This window comes from Sturnira hondurensis, unplaced genomic scaffold (genome assembly GCF_014824575.4).
Source record: "Sturnira hondurensis isolate 20B ecotype Veracruz unplaced genomic scaffold, ASM1482457v3 Scaffold0015596, whole genome shotgun sequence".
In the NCBI taxonomy this organism is placed as follows: domain Eukaryota; kingdom Metazoa; phylum Chordata; class Mammalia; order Chiroptera; family Phyllostomidae; genus Sturnira; species Sturnira hondurensis.
Window position 1 is genome coordinate 15,154,276 of NW_028088227.1, and position 19,920 is coordinate 15,174,195.

At 39.1% G+C, this 19,920-nt stretch overlaps 1 long non-coding RNA gene and 1 pseudogene across 1 annotated transcript in view; both read right to left on the bottom strand.

Moving 5' to 3' along the window:
- Positions 1-257: 257 nt before the first annotated feature.
- Positions 258-1,998, bottom strand: LOC119000058 (transcription factor E2F4-like; annotated as a pseudogene).
- Positions 1,999-2,187: 189 nt separating this feature from the next.
- Positions 2,188-19,920, bottom strand: part of LOC119000308 (uncharacterized) — a 30,818-nt gene continuing 13,085 nt past the window's right edge. The window contains exons 3-4 of the long non-coding RNA XR_005069288.1: positions 12,324-12,409; positions 2,188-2,276 (exon numbers count right to left, since the gene is read on the bottom strand). This is a non-coding gene — a long non-coding RNA (uncharacterized LOC119000308). The remainder of the gene's footprint in view (positions 2,277-12,323; positions 12,410-19,920) is intronic.

Sequence of the window (19,920 nt, forward strand, 5' to 3'; positions counted from 1 at the left end):
TGTTGGCCTGTGAACCAAGAGGTTGTTGGTTCAATTCCCAGTCAAGGCACATGCCTGAGTTGTAGGCCGGGTTTCCAGTTGGGAGTGTGTGTGAGGCAACTGCTCTGTGTATCTCTTACACATTGATGTTTCTCTCCTTCTCTTTATCCCTTTCTTCTCTCTAAAGTAAATGGGTAAGATCTTTAAAAAAAATAAAATGCTGTCCCCCTTACTTAATCAATTTTTCCTTTTGCTTCTTTCTGTTAGCATCCCCACCACCACCATCTATGGGTTGTCAAGGCTAAGGGCCAGACGGAAGGTGGACACGAGGAGTCCAAGAGAAGCTGTAGGGTCAAGGGGTAAGGAGAAGTAAAGGGGGCCAGAAGCGGTACTGGCAAGTGCCCAGTTCCACCCCAGCTTCCCTCCTGGGAGAGGGAGGAGCTGGCAGAACCAAGGCAGTGAGGGTTAGACAAGCTGTTCCATGGGGTGAATGTGGGTCCACACTCTGTGACACTGGGTGGCAGTGGAACCAGTGTTCAGGAGGGCCCGGAGAGGGCACAGGTGGGGAAAGGCTCCAGAAAAGGAGAGGTGAATATTTTGTCTCCACCGTGCAGGGAGCTGAGACCTTTCTCCTGCTCTCCCAAGCACAACGCAGGTGTCACTGCAGGACTGGGAGCTGTGGCCAGAACCATACAGTGAGAGAAGCCCAGGGAAGTCAGGGGTCTGTAGCCCTCCAGCTGTGTAGGGGTGGAGTCGGGGGAGGTCCTCAAGCAGCCCTCAGTTTAGACAGTCTGTTGTTCTAGACACACAGTGTGTGTCCCCATCAGTCAGAGGTTCAGCACGGGCACACCAAAGAGGTCACAGACACTTTCATTCTCATCCAAGTTATAGATGTAATCATGGCTTCCAGGCAGGGGGAGGGGAGGGAGAAAGGCAGAGAAAGGGGCAAACGATTCTGAGGCCATAAGCTCCTCCAGCAGCTCCAAGCTCATGCACTGTCTTGTGGGATCAAAGATTTCTGACAGCTCTTTGGGCAGTTCCAGAACACCGGTGGGGTCTAACTTGATGGGCTCAACCTTATGGACTCAAGGGAGGTAGAAGGGTTGGATCCAGATGAGTGGCTCTTGTTGCTGCTGTCCAGCAGGGCAGAAGACTGCAGTGGCCCAGCCCAGCAGGAGTGGCCATCACTGGGCTCACCGCTGTCCTTGCTATCGGCTCCAGGGCCACCACTCTGTGTGCACTCAGCTGTGGGACTGGCCATCGCCTTGGCTTCAGTGCTGCTAGGGACACAGGTGGTCACCTGGGGACTGATGGGTGTGAGGCATCCTGGGGCAGGGCCACAAGAAGTTTGGGCAGAGGTGGGGGAGTAAGGAGGGCAGGCAGCTCTGGAGCAGACCTTCAGGTGAAGGCACAGGCATTGCCATAGGTGGTGAGCTCCAGGCCTCCTTGTTCACCAGCAGCACCTCGATGGGGCCACTCACACTCTTCAAATGTATGTGACACTTCTGCCCGTTGAGGCCTCTGGGATGGGCACCTCCAGGCTGGTGCCAAGCGGGACCTGGATGGCCAGGAGGGTGTCTCCAGAAAAGCATCTGCAGATGCCCTCATGACTCATGTAGGCCAAGCAGCTGTTCTATATGTTTGTCCTCTGTGACATTCTGGGTATTCCGCTGAACCCAGACCTTGTGCTAGTCCAGTTCTTGCTCTCGCTGCTGCCTTGAACTCAATCAGCCTGTCTGTAATCTCTCAGGTATTGCAGCCAGGCCCCATGCTGTTCCCCTGGATGCAATTCTTGGATTTTTTTTCTTCATCAGCCTAATACCTTCCAACATGTTGGAAATGTCATAAATCTGTAGCTCTGGTGCACAGCTAGGGTGTCAGCTGATAGTTGAGGTCAGCATCCTCAGCCTCCTGCAGAAGAGACACAAACTTGGCAATGAGAAGCCCCAAGTTCTTCTCCATGCTGCTCGGTGTTCCCTGGGGCAGGGATCCCTGTGGCCTGGCCTCTGCTGCTGCCCTCACTGCCTCCCCTCAGCCAGGTCAGGCCTGGCCAGGCCAGTACTGCTGCAAGCAGTGTTTGTATATATACAAAAACAGCATCATCAGGTTTTTTTGGAAAAGCTAACTTTGGCCCTGGCTGGTGTGGCTCAGTGGGTTGAGCACTGGCCTGTGAACCAAAAAGACCCTGATTCAATTCCCAGTCAGGGTACGTCCCCCAGTGGGGGGCATGTGAACTGATCCAATACCTCTCGCACATCGGTATTTCTCTTCCTCTCTTTCTCCCTTCCTTTGCCCATCTAAAAGAGAGAGAGAGAGAGGGAGAACTTTGAAGCAAACTTTTAAAACAGAAATCATATTTAAGTTAGAGTCTGAACTACATGAACTGACTGTGTGTGGGTGGGTGTACATAGTTTGTCCTCTCAGCGTAAATTTCCCACTGAAGAATAAGAATTTCTTCATCTCCACTACCAGCATCCCTTCTCGGGGCTCAGCGCTTCCAGCCAGAGCACCCCTGTAACCAGTTGAATTATTCTCTTTCTCTTAGAAGACGTTCTGTTTGCTGAAACTGGACACTGCACAGCCTCAGAAACAGGGTCTAGAGCTGAACCAAATGTGTGCTTCAACATGGATCACCCACCCCCACCTTACCCAAGGACAGCCGACTTTTTTTTTTTAGTTCTAAGAAAATGTAGCCCTAGAGAGGAACTTACTTCTTTATTTTCGTGATTGGGAAGAAATGGGGAGAAAAAAAGCAACTGTTACCCCACTAAGTTCTTCATTTGTTAAAATTGTTCTGCTGACAGAAATTTTAGTATTTTTTTAAGTCGCTTCCCAAAATTTGGTTAAGATACCCCCTCATTGTCTTACCCAGTATTAAGGCTTTCTAATTTTATCTCATCACTACCTTGAAATGAGTGACATGTTGCTGGTCTAACCCCTCAAAAAAGCCTTTCAGGGCAAGATTTCTCAATTTGTTCTTTCATTGGATAAATACTCAAAGAATACACTAAGGCCTTTAAACTTAGCTGGAATCAATTTATTGGGCAAGAAATGAACCTAATTGTTATGCTAGCTTCCATGTCAGCAAAATAACAGATGTACAGTATAATGGAGAAGAAAAAAGTTGCTTTGGGATTGTTACAGCAGGTGCTACATGAAAAAAAATCACATGGAACTTTCTCAAGTACATTTGGGAACAGTTGGAAATTAGCCAGGAGGAACATTTTTCTTTAATCCTTGGACATCCAGTTGTGGGCTGGGATTAGGCCCCTGAACAGCTGAGTCAGGAGGACACTGACACCTTGTCACTTCTTCAAGCTCTTTATTCCTCCCTCACGCTCCAACAAAAGCACCAGACACAGCCCTCCCCCAGCTACACACACACACACACACACTCACACATGAGTCCAGCTGCCGCATATGGCTTTCAGAGAACACTACACAGCGTTGAATCCAAGCAAGTTACCATGGTTCTCTGGCTATTATCGCGTCCAGCACATCAGCGAATGGAAATAAGTGTGCACATGTTCTAAAAGGCCCTTTGGGAAAGATCAGTGGGGCTGCATAGGGGACACAATGGCAGGCTTTGTCATAGAGAAAGGATTTGGTCTGGCAGGCAGCAACAGTACTGCTGGACACAAGATTTGTCTGCAAGAGCAGTGTGGGAAAACCATGTGCAAGTTTACAGAACATCCTCATTAGGAAAAGTAGGGCATTTAGCATAATTAAAAGTCATCCTGAAGACATCAGGTAAGAGCCTGCTGTTTTTAATTAATTGCTTCCTGTGACTTTAAAAGGGGCGCCTTTTTTGCCCACAGAGGTTTAGAATTACTTCAGTAACACAAGTCATTCAGATGGAGGCAAAGCAGAGTGTATGTGAAAGTTTTATAAAAGCAATAGAAGAAAAACAGGAGAAGTAGGGGAAGAGTGAGAAGGAATGGGAAATTATAAACAGTCACCTTCTGTAATTTGCTAAAATGGTCCTGTTCCCTTTTCATGCTCTGTGCCCCGACATCCTCACATGTAAAGTACAGCTCCCCACTGTCCTGCATCCTGCCTTAATATAAATTATTTGGGGGAAAAATGCCAGAGTCAAGGTTAACAGAAAACAGCTGGGAAATAAACTGAGAACCATATGTCATAGATTTCTCCAGTAAATAGATTTTTTAAAACTCTATTTGAAGAGTCAGCACATCCAGAACAAGCAGTGTGAACCAGGGACTTTACTTGGTCTCCATGTTCATGAAAATAAGGATTGTGAGGACAAAAAAAATTGTGACAATTAGGCAAAGAAGGGAAGGAGTGGACAAAAAAGAAATCTGACCTAAAATGCTTTTCCCTTTCACAACTATAAAATCCCCAAAGTAAATTATCAAGGTAATTACTAATACTCTGCTTTTCTTATGCATAGTTTAAAAATAAAGAAATGATAAAATATTTAAAATATTTTTATTTAGACTTTATAAACTATAAACTACATTGTATAAAGTAGCATCTGCCTGCATATTAGAAAGAACTTTACAAAAGGCTGGAAAGGAAAAATAGCATTGATTCACTGCCTAAACCAAAATATGTGTTTGTAATATATTTTCTTCTTTTCCCCATCATTTAAATTGCGTTGTATAAATTTGTATTCTACTTTTCTCACTTAATATGGCAACTATTTCTTCATGTCATGACAGTATGTTGGATAGTCCATGCAAACACCTGAAAGTTATACTTATACCTCCCTTTTTTCAGAAGCCACAAATGTCCCTAAGCTCATACCTCTGTGTGTGCGTGTCTAGCCAGGCTCCGTGCTGTCTGACCCTGCTACTAAGGCTGATTCAGAACGGAGGTTAACATTGTTCTCAACACAGATGCTCTCTATTCTATTAGGTCTTGTCAAATCTGTCAGATTTTCTGTCACAGGTCATAGAAAATAAGAACTGGTGGTTGTTGGAGTGATGAGAGGGCCCAGAGAAAACCACAGAAATGATAACAAAGCAAGAACCATGAGGCAATAGAACCTATGAGGTGGAGAGTGGAGTAGAGAAAACTGTGACTCATTCAGATTAAGCTGAGTTGCTCTAAAGCAGAGTTACTCTTATACGTAAACCACTCTCAGAGCCAGCAGCCAGTTACTTTCAAAAAGTGATCAAAAATTGAGTCAGTAGAGACACATTAAATCCTCAGTAATAGCAATTAACACCTAAGGAACACTAACTGCTTGCCAGGTGTTGTTCTCTACGTATCTGTTTATCTAACCTTGCTATCAAGTCTAACCTCACAGAAACTCCACTTCTTCAAACACAACCCTTTCTGCTTTCTGCCTGGTCCACTCCCTTCCTTATTCATTAAACTATGAGGACATCAGATTCTGTTCAGCATCAAACTGTCTTAACAACAAAGCCTTAGGTCTGTTGATGACAAAAACAGAGTTTTGGTCAAACTAAAGATAACATCTTGACCTCAATTGTGTTTCCCCCCCAGGCCCAGGAAAACAGAATGACCCTTCTAAACAAACAGTGACCCTTCCAACCACACCCTCATGAAACTAGACAGAACAACATTATGGTTGACATCTGGACCTGATACAATAATCAGCTGCTCCTTATCCTGGCCTCAACAATCAGAAGAGCTCCCAGTCCCAACTCCCTGAGTCACCATGATTAGTACTCTCTCCCATACATAATCTGTCCATGTGTGAGGCCCAGGGTTTTAGGCACAAGCTCACCTATGACTCCAGGCACGGTAACATGCCATTAATTAATAAACCTTTATTATCTTGGCCACAAACTTACATTCCTGTTTGATTGGGCTTTGATGCAGGCAGGCAGACAAACCCCTTTAGTTGGTAACATAATCCTATAGTGTGGGCTTTATTACAACCCCCATTTTAAAACTGAAGAAACTCAGGAGCAAAGCTTTTAAGTGACTTGCCAAAGATTCAAATTCAGGCAGGCTCTGATATTATGATGTACAATAATAAATACATATTCACTCTTTGTCCTGTTTCTGGTACAGAGCTCCTAAAACCCTTGAAATTTCCTAATTGATAAGGATGTCAAAGATATGTGAATATTCATAAGAAATCTCTTCCAACCACACCTGAGTTTATGTTAATAAAGGGCTTTTGGGAAGCACTGAGGAGAGCTGGTTACCAGGAGAACCAACCAGGTGATTAAAAGGTTGGAACACCCATGACCTCAGAGAAAGGAAAGGGGTTGGAGATTGATCCGAGTCATCAAGAGGCCAATGATTAGTCAGCTGTGCTTACATAATGAAGCCTCCACCAGAGAGAGGTGATACAGAGACCTTCCAGTGCAATGAACTGTGGAGATTCAGGGAGAGTGTTTGTTGGAACTTCTGATTGATTGATTTGCTACTCAGAAGCCCAGGTGACAACATGGACTTTCAAATGGTGTCTGAAGTGTGCCTGTGTGTTTGGGGGTGGGGGTGTCAGTCTTCCCCAACTGGGTCCTTACCTATGGGATCTGATGCTATCTGTAACATCTGAAGGCACGTGAATACCTATGTGTGTCTATATTTTTTCAGTCCAAAAGAGTACCTCTCATACAATGTCTTTAAACATTCACACATATGTACATATATGTATATGCATGCCTGTGTGTGTGCTTGTGTGTGCAGAGAATGTGCATGTGTGTGTGTATATATACATAAATATACCTATATATGTATATATACCTATACATACATGTATCATCAATCCAGTGACAATGCTAGTGTTCACATAGCTCAAAACTATTCCAGGGAGTTAGAAAGTAGGTAAGTGCTTGCCAGGGGTGCAAATGAGAGAGAATGAATGACTCTCTCATTCATTCAACAGAATCAATAGATACAAGGTCTTTTGGGGGGGCAATGAAAATGTTTTAAATTACATAGAGATGAAGGTTATACAACTGTGTAAATATATTAAAATCCACTGAATTGGACTTATGGTCAAGATGACATCATAGGCAGGCATAGCTTGCCTCTTTGCACAACCATATCAAAATTACAACTAAAACATAGAATAACCATCATTCAGAACCATCAGAAATCAGGTTGAACAGAAGTTTGACAACCATGGAATTAAAGAAACCACATCCACCCAGACTGGTAGGAGGGGTGAAGATGTAGAATAGGCTGGCCCCTCACCCATATGTGGTGGATGAAAATTCAGAAAGGATATTTTGCGAGCAAAGAGTCTTAGTCCCACACCAGGCTCCCCAGCCCAGGATTCCAGTACCAGTAAGATAAGTCCCCACAACTTCTGGCTGAAAAACTAGTGGGAATTTAGTCAGTGGAAGAAATTTCTGGAGCCCCAAGCAGTTCCTTTTAAAGAACCCACACATGGACTCACCTACTCAGACTCACTCCCTCTGAACTCCAGCACTGAGAGGCAAGCTTGAAATGAGTCACAGGTATATAAGGAGAAATTGAAGTGTCGGGCATCAAGGTGAGCAGAGGCCATCGTCCCTTTCTCAACCCTCCCCCCACAAGCCAGCCAGCTGATGCCATTATGAGAATTCATCAACCTGGCTAACACTGTTTGGCCCTCCTTGAAGAGTGACAAAGAAACACAGCCCAATGAAAGAACAGATCAAAACTCCAGTAAAAGAGACAAATAAAATGGTTATAAGCAATCTATCAGATGCAGAGTTCAAACAGTGGTTATAAGAATGCTCACGAAACTTACTGGGGATTTCAATAGCATTAAAAAAAATCCAGTCAGAAATGAAGGCTACACTAATTGAAATAAATGACAATTTACAAGGAAATAGCAGTGGAGTGGATGAAGCTGAGAACCAAATCAATGATAGGGAACATAATGACATAAAAAACAACCAATCAGAATAATAAGAAGAAAAAGAATCCAAAAAAATTAAGATAGTGTAAGCAGCTTCTGGGACAAGTCCAAGAGGTCCAATATTCATCTCATATGGATGCCAGAAGGAGAAGAGAAGCAGCAAGAAATTAAAATTCTATTTGAAGAAATGATGAAAGACAACTTCCCTAAATTGATGAAGAAAATAGACACGCAAGTCCAAGAAGCAGAGAGAGTCCAAAACAAGATGAATCCAAAAAGGTCAACTGCAAGACACATCATAATTAAAATGTGAAAGTTTAAAGGTAAAAAGAGAATCTTAAAAGCAGCAAGAGAAAAAAAGTTAATTAACTACAGAGGAGTTCCCATAAGACTGTCAGCTGATTTTTCAAAAGAAACTTTGCAGGCTTAGAAGGGATTGGCAAAAATATTCAAAGTAGTGCAAAGTAGGGACCTACAGCCAAGATTCCTCTACCCAGGAAAGCTATCATTTGGAATCGAAGGAAAGATAAAAAGCTTCCCAGACAAGAAAAAACTAAAGGAGTTCATCATCACCAAACCATTATTATATGAAATGTTAAAGGAACTTATTTAAAAAAAAAGAAAATCAAAACTTTTAACAATAAAATGGCAATAAATACATATCAATCAACAATTGAATCTAAAAAACAAACTAAGCAAACAAGAAGAACAGAGACAGAATCATGGATATGGAGAGAGTTTGATGGTTGCCAGATGGGAGGGAGGTGTAGGGGATGAAGAGGTGAAGGGATTAAGAAGTACAAATAGGTAGTTACCGAATAGCCATGGGATGTAAAGTACAGTATAGGAAATGGAGTAGCCAGTGAACTTACATACATGACCCATGGACACGAGTAATGGTGTGGAGATGGCCTGAAGGACTGGGGGTTGTCAGATGGAGGGGGAGAAAATAGGGGGAAATTGAGACAACTGCAATAGAAAAAGAAAAAAAGAAAAGAAAAAAGAAAAACAATAAAATAAAATAAATCCACTGAATTGTATGCTTTAAAAATGTAAACTTTTTGTATCTAAATAATAGATGAATAAAGCTGTTATTTTTTTTAAATAGTCATACTATTCAAGTCTCCTGTAAATAACATTTTCCAGCTCTGTAAAATGTTCAGTCATATCAGAGACACGGAGAACATCTGGACAGGTCATCTATTTGCCTTCAGTCTACCAAATGCTTAGTTCTTGAAAGAATTCTAAAATCTTATCAGCTTTAAGAATAATGTCAAACAAGAGGTATCTTTCACCCTAGTCACTATTTTTCATCTACTCATTTTTTTTCACAAGTATGAACCTCATGAATCGGGTTAAAAAAAAGGAAAAGATAATTCTAGTCAGATTGACCCTTAATTTTCTTTTTTTTTTAAAGATTTTATTTATTTATTTATCTTTAGAGGGGAAGGAGAGAGGGAGAGAAACATCAATGTATGGTTGCCTTTCCTGCGTCCCCTGCTGGTAGTTAGCCTGCAAGGAACTGGCCTGCAACCCAGGCATGTGCCCTGACTGGGAATCGAACCGCGATCGTCTGGTTCGCAGGCCCGCGCTTAATCCACTGAGCTACGCCAGCCAGGGCTAATTTTCTCTAAATTTATAGCATATGTATCCTTTTGAGGAAATATATATAGTTTATATTATTTATTAAAACGTGCATATTTTAAAGCTAAGATATGATAATGAAGGAACAAGGATGAATGTGTTGAGCTTTTGGTTCTACCTACATGTTGTAGGACTACTAGCTGTGAGCTTTAACGTCCTCTTACAATTTATTTCCAAAAAAGATTGGGAACATGTTAACTATTAGTCTATTTCATAACCCACCCGAAATCTGTTCTTCATTAGATGGAAGTAGAGAGCTAGGTTCACTGAGACCCAGTTCCACTCACGTTTATCCATAACAGCAAATAATGAACTCTAGTGAGAAATATTTACTATTTAATTACTGGAGAAATCTGAAAGCATAAGGTCCAAGAAACTGCTCAGATAGTTTCTTAGTGTAACCTGGTTCCAGCCACCACAAGCACAATGGAGGCCTTTAAAGAAGCAGTATGTCACCACTAGTTGGTTACAGGATTCAGTTATCACTGGTACAGCATTTTTTATTATATTTTATGTTTAAACAGCAAAAGAATATCAGAGGAAATCTTTTCTTTCTTTAAAAGAAATCCACCTACAATTACACCATCCTACCAAACTATTCTCATTTTTTGTTCCATTGTGGTTTTTCTCAATACATATATTTTATATGGTTGCAATCATAGTGAACATACACTTTCATATTTCTTTTTTCTTTTGCCTTGCAAAAGAATCAGTCATGACTCTTGCTACATTTTCATACTTACTCAATTCCTTTATATTGAAGCACCATGACTATGAAACCGATTTCCTAATTTTGAATATTTAGGTTGTTTGCTTCCAATTGATTGCTAATGTACTATAAATATTACAGCAAGGAACATCCTAGTGTATAAATTTTTTTCTATTGGCTTACTGGTTTTTGGATGAGTTTACAGAATTGGAATGATTGAGTCAAAGATACAGTGTATAGTGATTCCCCTGTGGAATCTAACACTGTTATACTTATTCAGCCTGCTTCTAACAGCTCGTAAGAATCTGGTACTGTTACACCTTCTTTTCTCAGATGAAGTTCACATTCTGAATTATATTTTTTGTGATCAAATATGACCAAAATAATATGATTTCACAGAATGGACATTTGCTACAATATTTTATCCTATAGCAAGATTAAAGTGTTCTTTCCAGTCAAAAGCAAATATCCTGGGTAGTTCACCACACATATGATCTTAGATTAACGACTGACTAGCAGAAACAAAGCATTTTATTGCACTGGTCCCTGAATTTTATAGAAATGAAGACTGCTGGTGACTACCTTGGCTAAAAGATCAAAGTAAGAAGGTAAGACTCAGAACCCTTAGTTGACACAGCATTTGTTTAGTTGTGCGATCGTTTGGCACACACTTATCAGCATGTATTATTTCCTTTGGTCATTAGAGGCAAATAAGTTTGCCCACTAAGACATTTAAAGGGTGGTGGGAATCCAGTGGAAGATACAAGAACCTCAGGACACACAAGAAAGGTGGCAGAGGTTGCTGTGTCTATTCCAATATCACATTTATATCAAACTGAACCTGCCCACCTCTCCCTTAGTAATAGATTTCCCAAGTTTTTGCTGGGCACAGGGTCTCCTCGTATGAAATTCATTTCCCAGCCTTTCTTGTAGATGAGGTACAACCATGTGACTAGTTTATAACTGGCTTGACATAAGAGAGATGTTGAGTGGCAGCTTCAACAAAATTTATTTTAAACTCGCTGATGCACATACCTTGCTCTTTTTGCCTTCCAGCCTCCATTTTATGACTTGGAATCAGTTGTACAGGCTGGTGCTCTCTGGCTGATATCTTGGGCCATGAAGAAGAGACCCACACTCAGAGCCATGAGCTAAAAGGAACTATGTCTACAAGGGTTTTTTTGTGTAATATATTTGTGATAACAGAGTGAGCTGTCTACCTCCAGTGTTCTTTTGCATACAAAACAACTACAACAAACCTCTTCATTTAAGTCATTGCAAATGGAGGTTCTTTACTTACGTGACGGTCAAGCCTAAGTAATAGAGATGACCTCTGAATGCTGGGTCATAGAGCCTGAGAAAGAGGGTGCCAGATCAAGCATGTGGACAAGGGAGTCCAGGAAAACAGTCACGAATGAATCCAGGAAGCGGATCCAAAGGGGCAAAGCATTTGCTTGGCAAAATGTGGCATGACATTAAGACCGAGACTGTCTTTATTTTATAGAATGCCCATTTTAACCCACGATCCTCAGGGATCGCGGTATTTTTAACCAGTAGCTTTATAGGTTATTGTTAATAACACATTACCTCAAACTTGGCAGCTTAAAATAGCAGTAAATATTGACTATAATGTTTATGAAAGTTAGAAATCTAGTTGGTTTGGGGTCAGAATCTCTTAGAAGATGCAGTCAAGAGGTTTATGAGGGCTGCAGCTATCTAAAGGCTGTGGACTCAAAGTTCCATTCCAAAGCAGCCCACTCACATGCCCGGATGTTGGCAGGAAGCCTCAGTCGCTCACCAGGTAGACCTCTCCATGCTTGAGTGTCCTTACATCATGGAAGTTGGCGGCCCCTGGAGTGAGTGATCCATGGAAGTAGAGTGTTCTAGCCCCAGAAGTAGTCTTTTTTCTATATTCTACGGTTTACATTGCATACTGTCTATTGTTTATATTGTTCTATTCAGTGTGGAAAGAGAATGCACAAGGGTGAAAATACCAACAGATGAGAATTACTGGAGGCCATCTTGTTACTTTAGTAAGTTTGAAAAACACAGATGACCCCAAAAAGTCCAGTTGTTGGTGAAGGATAAGTGGGTGTCTTTCTTCTGAGCATAAAAGTATCTTTCTGTAGAATTAAAGGTATAGAATTAAATGAACCAGAATAAATTTTGTAAAAAGTTTAGCATTACCACTTTACTTACCTGAAATTGACTTTCCTTCTCCTCTGTGACCCTTAGTCCTTGTAGGTCCAATTCAGGACGAAGTTTCCTAAAGGATCAGTTAGTCACTAAAACAAAGAAAAAAATGCCTATTATCTCACTCATGTGAGTAGCTTATTAAAACATCTCTCCGAATATTTTATGCATACAAATCTTTTTTAATCACCCAAATTGCACTTCCTTTCATAGTAGACAGAATTTAGTTCAGTTCCTATCAAGATCAATTGAGCAACAAACTATGTGTGAGGAATCATGGTCCCTTCAAAAGTTTAGAATCCCAAATAGAAGTCATTTAAATGTAAATAAATATATTCAGCAGCATCCATCAAATACAATAATGGGAAAATGCACTGGGCCTCAGGTGGTCTTTGTCATTCTTTCAAGCCTGCTTATAGGACCATGCACGTAGGTTTCAATCAGTTATTGATTGATTAAAACTTTAGTGATTTTCAAGGGTTTTTTTCCAATCAAAATCTTAAAGTTGTTAAATTAATGAAACAAGGAGGCCAATAAGTAAGTAGATTGAAGCAGTACTAACACCTCAGCACCCAAAGCGAGCAAACTAAACCTAAGCTTCGTGGTTAAGAAATCAAAACCTGAGGACAACCAATCATAAACAGCCACCTAGGCTTTCCCAGAAAAGGCAACCACTTAATCAAATAATTTCCTTGCTTTGTTTCTGTGTCTTCCAAATAAAAGCCTTCTCTCTAGCTCCTGTCTGTGGAATGCTTTTAACTACTTCTGGTTTAGAGCTGCCCAATTTGAATAGATGTTTGCTGAAATAAACTCCTAAATAGTTTGGAATGCCTCAGTTTATCTTTTAACAGAGCAAAACCTCAGTAGTGTTCTGTGAGATATTAATGGGTGTGGCTATTTTGATTTTTTTTCTGATAATTTCTGTTTAAAAACAGTGTGATAAACATACCAAGTGGTCACCTGCAGGACCACGAGTTCCACCACTGCTGCCCTGGCACCATCTACCCAGCAACTGGTGCCACACGTTGTCTCCGGTTGTTGTTATTAGTCTAAGTTAGGTGTCTCATCTGATAACTTCAGCATGTGTCTATGACGTTATCCAGTGTCAACTGTGTACTTGCCTATGAATCAAATATTGAGAGTTTCTAAGTGCAACTATGTTTCATGAGGCCCTCTCATGACTTCCGTTAATCGAAGTCTATTTCTCCTGAGCTCCAATCACTGTCTCATCACTAAGGTATACTTTTTAAAGTATTGTTATTTCCAAATGAATTTAAGAAATTCAGACCTAAACATATTAGAACATTTGTGCTCAGAAAATGCAACAAGTTTGGGTTTTAAACCAAACTCCATCACTCACCACCTAGTAAAATGAGCTGACTACCAGTTATACTTGTCATTCATCATATCCTAGGCGTTCATAAGAACACAGATCCCTGCCTTTAGGTAATTACAGTCCAGAGGCAGCATTCCTTTCTTCTAACCACATTCTGACAACAAATCAAAATGACTATTTCCCACAATTATAGAACTTTAGAATAAAAAGGTTGATGGAGATCATTTAAGTCCCCATTTAATACCTGAACATTAGAGAGAGCATTGTGTTGCATATTCAGAAAGCAATGATAAAATTATGATTACAACTTATAATAGATTGTATCACCATTTCCAAAGTATTCACTTCCCTTTCCTATAAAAGGATTAACTCCACCCTTTGCAGTGTAACATTGAGTGTCTCTTGCAAGAGAAGTGTGTATCTCTACCTTAATGACATTGGGCTTGGCCATGTGCTTTATTTGGCCATTGGCATGTGAGCAAACATTGTATATGCCATGACCAAGCAGAAGCTTTAAGAGTTATATGGTTTTGTCCCCTTATTCTTCTTCTGCCACCTGCTCAAATGTCCTAAAGGGAATAGCTCCTTCAGCCTAGAACAAAGGGGACACACACTCCAAGCAGAAAAACATCTGATCCATCTTTTCACATGTCAACAACATAAAAACAAACTTTGTTAGCCTGGCTGGTGTAGCTCAGTGGATTGAGCACGGGCCTGCGAACCAGAGGATCACAGTTCAATTCTCAGTCAGGGCACATGCTTGGGTTGCAGGCCAGTTCCTGGCAGGGGACACACAATACATTGTGTGTCCCTGGCAGAGGCAACCATACATTGATATGTCTCTCCCTCTCTCCTTCCCTTCCCCTCTGAAGATAAATAAATAAAATCTTTAAAAAATGTGTTTTAATAATAAAAAACTTTGTTTATTTTTGGTGTTGTAAGCCTTGAGATTTTATAGTTATTTATTATTAGAGCAAAGTTGAATACTTTAGAATACAAAATCAAAAGGGATAAGTAAGTAATTTGCTCAAATTTACACAATTAGGTAGCTAAATAGCAGAACCAGAATTAAATCTCAGTTCTTTTCTCATCTAGTCCAGTATTTTCTCCATATCTCAAAGTGTCTTAAATGACCAATGCAAACATCTACGCAGTATATTTTACTGAGATATTGAACACATCCCCCAAAGCCATTTGCTCCATAACAAAAGCTTTGTCCAGCTATTTTTTCCTTATACTCCAAGGGCAAATAATGTGCTGTGATAATCCATGAAGTTTGAACTCAGTGTGGTCACTACTGACCACACTGACCAGGAGCTGTCCCTCTTAATGTAAACTGGGTGGTGTGAAGTTGGAGAATGATAGAGGCTTTCCTTTTTTCATCTGTTCATGTTGTCCTGGTCATCTTCAAGTGCTTGTTATCTGGGCTGAGACAAAGGATTCTAGCAACAGTTCTATTGTATTAGTCTTATCTTAGGAACATATGACTTCTTTCATACTTGGATTTCCTAAATAGGACTTTAAAAGTGATGGCAAATTATGTTAATATCTCACACCTGTTTTGCATCCCCTCCAATAAAAATGTTGAGAAGCTTCAAGAAGCTCATGCTACTAACAGGGCCACTTCATGCTTGTTTTACTTGCTCCTGTAGCTATTTCCCATCCAAAGTACTATAAAAATTTATGTGTTCAATAAACCCTTCCAGTTAAAACTAGAAGCATCTATCTACTGACTATGCTATCCTTTGGATCTTCACACCTTATTTGAACTATATGCCATAAATTTTCTACTTTCAAGTCAATGTGTGTTCTGTATTTACTTTTGGATGATTCTTAGACTTGTTATCATATTAGACTATTAAAATGGGAATGTGTCTAGTGCTGTGGACCTTAACAGGCATTCAGTATATTCTGAGTTGTACTGAAGATGATTAATTATACTTGTCTCATGAGGAGTTATTGCTCTTTCAAAATTAAAATCTGAGTTTGGTAAAGTTTAAAGATATATAAATAATGTAAAGTGAAGGAGATGTTGGGTTGAGTAATCATTGTACTAACCAATATGAGCCATTCATTTAGGAAATAGATTGAATTTTATTCTGACCTATAAGAAGGCTTTATCTTAGTTTTCATGATGATGTCAAAATATAATTTACTGATCTATATCTGATATTGTACTCAAAAGATGAATTCCAAATGGAATAGAGACTTAAATATAAAAAATGAAAGCATAGAACATTTAGAAGAACACAAAAGAAAATCCTTTCTAACTTTCGAGTATAGAAGGCTTCTCAAATGCAACTCAATTTAGAGGCCATAAAAAAATCAATCAATTTAATAACATTTAAAAGAAAATATACACATGCCTGTAAGACAAAAAAAAATATTCCACTTAAATTGCAAAATGCTAATTTTCCTAACATATAAAGAGATATTAAAAATCAATAATAAAAAATGACAACCCTTTATGCACCCAACATAGGAGCACCTAAATATGTAAAGTAAATCTTGATGGCATAAAGGGAGAGATCGACAGAAACACAGCCATAGTCAGGGAATTTAATACCCCATTGACTTCAATGGATAGATATTCCAGACAGAACACCAACAAGGAGACAGTGGCCTTAAACTACACACTAGATCAAATCGATGTAACTGATATCTTCAGAGCATTTTTCCATAAAAGAGCAGAATAGACATACTTTTCAAGTGCACATGGAATGTTTCCTAGGACACAAAGCAAATCTCAGTAAGAAGACTGAAATCATAGCAAGCATCTTCTTTGACCAATATGCTATGAAACTAGAAATCAGTCATAAGAACACTGAAAAACACACAAATACATGATAGATAAATAACATGTAATTGAACAATGAATGGGTCAATAACGAGATAAGGAAGAAACCAAAAGATAAATGTTAAAACAAGTGTAATAAGGACACAACAATCCAAAACCTGTGGGACACTAGGAAAGCAATCCTGAGAGGGAAATTCATAGCATTATAGGCCTATCTCAAAAAAAAAAAACAAGAAAAAGCTCAAATAAACAATTTATTGTTTATACCTAAACAATACCTAAAAAAAGGTATATAAAGGTATACCTTTATACCTTCATACCTAAAAAAAACCTGAAAAAGAACAACAAAGCCCAAAGTGAGTGGAAGAAAGGAAAAAGTAAAGATCAGAACAGAAATAAATAACAGAGTGTAAAAAAACTATGAAAAAAGATCAATGAATCCAAGAGCTGGTTATTTGAAAATATAAACAAGATTGGCCCTGGCTGGCGTAGCTCAGTGGATTGTGCGCGGGCCTGTGAACCACACAATCATGGTTCGATTCCCAGTCAGGGCACGTGCCTGGGTTGTGGGCTGGTTCCCAGCAGGGGACTCACAAGAGGCAACCATACATTGATACTTCTCTCCTTCTCTCCTTCCCTTCCCCTCTAAAGATAAATAAACAAAATTTAAAAAAAAGAAAATATAAACAAGACTGACACACCTCTAACAAGACTCATCAAGAAAAAAGTGAAAGGACCCAAATAAATAAAATCAGAAATGAAGGAGGAAAAGTGACAACTGACACCAAAGAAATACAAAGGACTGTAAGAAAATACTATGAACAACTCTATGCCAATAAACTGGACAACCTGGACAAAATGGATAAATTCCTAGAAACATACAGTCTTCCAAAACTAAATCAGGAAGAATCAGATAATCTAAATAGACAGATCACACCTAATGAAATTGAAGCAGTAATCAAAAACTTCCCAAAAACAAAAGCCCTAGACCAGACAGCTTCACAGGTGAATTTTATCATACATTCTGAGGAGAACTACAATGTCTCCTTCTGAAACTATTTCATAAAATTCAAGAGAAGGGAAGGCTCCCAAACTCATTCTACGAGGCCAGCATTATCCTAATTCCACAACCAGATGAAGATACTATAAAGAAAGAAAATTATAGGCCAATATCCCTGATGAACACATACACTAAAATCCTCAACAAAATATTAGCAACACAAATACAGCAATGCATCAAGAAGAGCACATACCATGGCCATGTGGGATTTATAATGGGAATAAAGTTTGGTACAACATTTGCAAATCAATAATGTAATTCACCACATAAACAAAATGAAAGATAAAAACCACATGATCATATCAATAGATGCAGAAAAAGCATTTGAGAAAATCCAGCACCATTTATAATAAAAGCTCTCAGCAAAGAGGGATTAGAGGGAACATGACTAAACATAATAAAGACGATACATGAAAAACCCACTGCCAGCATTGTACTCAATGGACAAAAACTACAGGCATTCCCCTTAAGATCAGGAACACAACAGGGTCTGTTTTCACCTCTTATTCAACATAGTACTGGGAGTCCTAGCCACAGCAATCAAACAAGAAGAAGAAATAAAAGCCATACAAATGGGAAAGGAAGAAGTAAAACTGTCTTTGTTTTTGGATGACATAGTACTGTACATAGAGAACTATACAAAGATTCCACCAAGAAACTATGAGAACTGATAAATTAATTCCACAAAGTAGCAGGGCACAAAATCAACATCCACAAATCAGTTGCATTTTTATATGCCAATAATGAACAGGAAGGAAAATTAAGAAACAATCCCATTCACAATTGCTTCAAAAATAATAAAATACCTAGAAATAAACCTAAACAAGGGTATAAAAGCCTTGTACTTGGAAAATTGTAAGACACTGAAGAAATAAATTGAAGAAGATACAAATAAGTGGAATTACATACCGTGTTCATAGATAGGAAGAATTAATATCATTAAAACGTCCATACTACTCAAAACAATTTATAGATTCAATGCAATTCCTATCAAGATTCCAATGACATATTTCACAGAACTAGAACAAATATATCAGAAATTTATATGGAACAACAAAAGGCCCCACATAGCAGTAACAATCCTTAGAAAGAAAGTCAAGTTGGAGGAATCACACTACCTAATATCGAATTATACTATAAGGCCATAGTAATCAAAATAGCATGGTACTGCATAAAAACAGACACATGGATCAATGGAACAGAATAGAGAGCCCAGAAATAAACCCACACCTTTATATTCAATTAATATTTGACAGAGGAAGCAAGCACATACAATGGGCTAAAGATAGTTTATTCAATAAAAGGTGTTGGGAAAATTGGACAAGTATATGCTGAATAATGAAACTAGATCACCTATTTACACCACAGACAAAAATAAATTCAAAATGGATAAAAGACTTAAATGTTAGACCTGGAACCATAAAAATTCTAGAAGAAAACACAAGCAGCAAAATTTCAGACATTGCTTGTAGAAATATTTTATCAGCTATATCTCCCCAGGCAAGGGAAACAAAAGAAAAAATAAACAAACAGTACTACATAAAACTAAAAAGTTTTTGCATGACAAAGGAAATCACCAACAAAATAAAAAGACAACACACAGAATGGGAGAACATATTTATAACTTTATAAAGAACTTATAAAACTTAACACCAGAAAAACAAATGAACCAATTAAAAAATGGGCAAAGGACCTGGATAGACATTTCTCCAAAGAGGACATATAGATGGCCAATAAATGTATAAAAAAATGCTCAACATCACTAATCATCAGAGAAATGCAAATTTAAATCACAATGAAATATCACCTCACAGCTGACATAATGGTTGTCATTGATAAATAAACAAATAACAACTGCTGACCAGGATGTGGAGAAAGGGGAATGCTTTTGCTCTATTGGTGAGGATGCAATTAGTGCAGCCACTGTGGAAAGCAATATGAAGATATCTCAAAAAATTAAAAATGGATCTGCCTTTTGACCCAGCACTCCCACTTCTGGGAATATATCCAAAGCAACCAAAACACTATTTCAAAAGAATATAAGCATTCCTACATTCATTGCAGTGTTATTTATAATCACCAAGGTATGGAAGCAGCCCAAGTGTCCATCAATAGATGAATATATAAAACAACTATGGGACATTTATATAATGAAATACTACTCAGCCGTAAAAAAGAAGAAAGTTTTACCTTTTGCAACAGTATGAATGGACCTGGAGAACATGCTAAGTGAAATAAGCCAGTGAGAGAAAGACAAAATACCATATGGTTTTACTCATATGTGGACTCTAATGAACAAACTGAACTAAAAAGCACAACAGAAACAGACTCACAGATGGAGAGCAGAATGACAGCTAGTGGGGAGAAGGTGAAGGGGTGCAGGGATTGAGCAAAAAGGAAAAAGGACTCA